The following is a 3967-nucleotide window of genomic DNA, read 5'->3' as shown; positions in this document are numbered from 1 at the left end:
ACCCCAGTTCCTCCCCTAGGCTTAAATTTAGTTTCTTCAAAAATATTGTCCGAACTAAAATAAGCCTACATAATTCAAGCACCAATAGAAACATGTCAGTTTTCTTTAGTGTATGTTTACCTTTTTGGTTACATATGGCTCATTTTTTAGTTTTCGCAGTCATTTTCATTTGATTTGGGAAAATTGGTCCGAACTTTGCCCCCTCAACTGAATTTTGACCAAATTACATCACTGATGTAAAAAGGTGGAAATATATTTTAAAACGTATCAGAATTATTTGAAAGTACTGACAGGCTATTTTGAATTAAAAGAAACCGTCCAGAAGGACAATTTGATTGCCATTTCGTTATCAAATTACCCTCAAATCAAATGAACATAATTTAATTCAATTCGGGTTTTTGGCCAAGTAAGCTTACATAAAGAACTGAGAGAAGCTATTTAATCTTGATTAAAGGTGGACAGAACTAACACGATCAGCTGTTAGGAAATAATGACTAAAAACTGGTGTTGAAGGAGGTTCTAGCCGTCCTCATATTTAGTAAATAATACCAAGAACATTGTTTTTCATCAATTGAAAGGTAAAGATTGAGTTTTATGTTTAATTCGTCTTTGTTTTTGTTATACAATAGTGTTAACGAACTATATGGAAGGGCTTATACTAATACTTACCAAAGCTCTTTAAAACGAGTTTCCATATTTAAAAAAAATATTTGTATGCTAAAAGAATTAGGTTTTTATGGTGATTCCAAAAGTAAAGCATTTCAAAAGCTTATAGTTACACACCAAAAGTCAAGAGCCTTAGAAACTGTGATTACTTTCAAAAATGGGAAAATTATCCAAAAAGGGTGAGTGGTATTGACGACCTTTACAATATGAAATTCAGCACATAAGATAGTAAATATCAAGTTCTAACCTACAAAGTGTAAAATTTTGTAGTGTGAAATATCAAGTGTGATTCATCCCCAAGCGAGTTAACTTCAGGGGATCTTGTTTTTACACGGTGTATTGTATGCTGTATAGTGTATTTAGTATTTAATAAATGAATGAATGAATGAATTGTATTTTTCCGAGAAGGTTGGTCACGGATGTGTTTTTATTTGGTTGTTTATTTTTGCTTTTTTTTTTGAAGCGGTGATGGTATTGAGTCAATGGTCCTAGAATATCAGAATAGGGATCGTTATAAAAGAGAATTGAATATTTTGCAAACCTATTTGGAACAAAAGATTGCACCGTAACAAAACACCCCTTTCTCCCATTTTGTGGCAAAAAACAGCAATTTATATTTATAGTGTACTAGCTGTTGGGGTGGCGCTTCGCGCCACCCCAACACCTAGTTGGTGGGGGCGCTTCGCGCCCCCCCCCAAGCCCCCCCGCGCGCGTAAGTCGTTACGCGCCATAATAGTTACGCGCCATTGTAGTTGTGTCCCTATGTCCCACCTGTGAATATAGATAGATATATATATATATGGTTTTAACTACGTAAAACTTGCGAATATACAACATTCTTTGCTGTCCCATTGTCTTTGCATATAAATAGATTGTCAGGTTTACCGACTCTTGAACATGCAACATATAATGGTCCATGGGAAAACAATCTGTATTCAGATCTATACCTCATGATTCTAATGATTGCCCTTGAGCTTTGTTGATGGTGATTGCTAATCGACCATTCCCTGTCCCGGTCGTCATTTACATCCCCCTGTTTCCTCCGGTGTCCCCGTTGTAGTTGTGTCCCTGTGTCCCGGTCGTCATTTATATTCCCTGTGTCCCGGTCGTCATTTGTATCCCGGTGTCCCGGTCTGTATATACATTCGTTTTTTAGTTTTGTTTTTCTCCTTTATTTTTTTCCTTTTTTTTTCTTTTTTAGCTTATTTAGATTTTTAGATTTTTTAGTTTTTTTATTAGTTTTTAGTTTTTTTTTCTTTTTAGTTTTTTTGTCCCGGTCGTCATTTATATCCCCCTGTTTCCCCCGGTGTCCCCGTTGTAGTTGTGTCCCTGTGTCCCGGTCGTCATTTATATTCCCTGTGTCCCGGTCGTCATTTGTATCCCGGTGTACCGGTCTGAATATACATTCGTTTTTTAGTTTTGTTTTTCTCCTTTATTTTTTTCCTTTTTTTTTTCTTTTTTAGTTTATTTAGATTTTTAGATTTTTTAGTTTTTTTATTAGTTTTTAGTTTTTTTTTCTTTTTAGTTTTTTTGTAGTTTTTACCTTCTTTTTAGTTTTGTTAATTTTTTTTTTACTTATGTCCTGGTCGTTTTTTTGTAGTTTTTACCTTCTTTTTAGTTTTGTTAATTTTTTTTTTTACTTATGTCCTGGTCGTCATTTATACTCCCTATGTCCCGGTGCTTTGTTGATTGCTAATCGAACATTCCTTTTGTCCTGGTCGCTTTCTCTTTGAGTGTCGTCATTTATTTTTTTCTTTTTTAGTTCTTTTAGTTTTTACCTTTTTTAGTTTTTTTTAGTTTTTTAGATGAAAATTTTTTTTAGTTTTTTCCTTTTTTTCTTTTTAGTTTTTTATTGGTTTTTACCTTTATGTTAGCTTATTTTTCAGTTTTTTCCTTTTTTTTTAGTTTTTTTTTTATTTTTTATTTTTTTTTAGTTTTTTACCTTTTTTTAGTTTTTTTAGTTTTTTTCAGTTTTTTCAGGTGACGTCACCTGATCCACACATCCACAGACAGACAACTTATTTTTATATATATAGATTTAGTATTTAATAAATGAATGAAAGAATGAATTGTATTTTTCCGAGAAGGTTGGTCACGGATGTGTTTTTATTTGTTTGTTAATTAATGCTTTGTTTTTTGTTTTTTGAAGCGGTGATGGTATTGAGTCAATGGTCCTAGAATATCAGAATAGGGATCGTTATAAAGGAGAATTGAATATTTTGCAAACCTATTTGGAACAAAAGATTGCACCGTAGCAAAACACCCCTTTCTCCCATTTTGTGGCAAAAAACAGCAATTTATATTTATAGTGAATTTAGTATTTAATAAATGAATGAAAGAATAAATTGTATTTTTCCGAGAAGGTTGGTCACGAATGTGTTTTTATTTGTTTGTTTATTAATGCTTTGTTTTTTGTTTTTTGAAGCGGTGATGGTATTGAGTCAATGGTCCTAGAATATCAGAATAGGGATCGTTATAAAGGAGAATTGAATATTTTGCAAACCTATTTGGAACAAAAGATTGCACCGTAGCGAAACACCCCTTTCTCCCTTTTTGTGGCAAAAAACAGCAATTTTTATTTATAGTGTATTTAGTATTTAATAAATGAATGAAAGAATGAATTGTATTTTTCCGAGAAGGTTGGTCACGGATGTGTTTTTATTTGTTTGTTAATTAATGCTTTGTTTTTTGTTTTTTGAAGCGGTGATGGTATTGAGTCAATAGTCCTAGAATATCAGAATAGGGATCGTTATAAAAGAGAATTGAATATTTTGCAAACCTATTTGGAACAAAAGATTGCACCGTAACAAAACACCCCTTTCTCCCATTTTGTGGCAAAAAACAGCAATTTATATTTATAGTGTATTTAGTATTTAATAAATGAATGAAAGAATGAATTGTATTTTTCAGAGAAGGTTGGTCACGGATGTGTTTTTATTTGTTTGTTAATTAATGCTTTGTTTTTTGTTTTTTGAAGCGGTGATGGTATTGAGTCAATTGTCCTAGAATATCAGAATAGGGATCGTTATAAAAGAGAATTGAATATTTTGCAAACCTATTTGGAACAAAAGATTGCACCGTAGCAAAACACCCCTTTCTCCCATTTTGTGGCAAAAAACAGCAATTTATATTTATAGTGTATTTAGTATTTAATAAATGAATGAAAGAATGAATTGTATTTTTCCGAGAAGGTTGGTCACGGATGTGTTTTTATTTGTTTGTTAATTAATGCTTTGTTTTTTGTTATTTGAAGCGGTGATGGTATTGAGTCAATGGTCCTAGAATATCAGAATAGGGATCG

At 32.2% G+C, this 3967-nt stretch overlaps 1 long non-coding RNA gene across 1 annotated transcript; it reads right to left on the bottom strand.

Annotated features, from left to right (window-relative positions):
- Positions 1–1905: 1905 nt before the first annotated feature.
- Positions 1906–2628, bottom strand: LOC136040221 (uncharacterized). The gene is made up of 2 exons (XR_010620642.1): positions 2274–2628; positions 1906–2209 (listed from the first exon to the last, which is right to left on the bottom strand). It is a non-coding gene; the product is annotated as an uncharacterized LOC136040221 (long non-coding RNA).
- Positions 2629–3967: the final 1339 nt, after the last annotated feature.

This window comes from Artemia franciscana, chromosome 20 (genome assembly GCF_032884065.1).
Source record: "Artemia franciscana chromosome 20, ASM3288406v1, whole genome shotgun sequence".
Taxonomy (NCBI): Eukaryota; Metazoa; Arthropoda; class Branchiopoda; order Anostraca; family Artemiidae; genus Artemia; species Artemia franciscana.
This window is presented reverse-complemented; position numbering and strand designations above follow the sequence as displayed.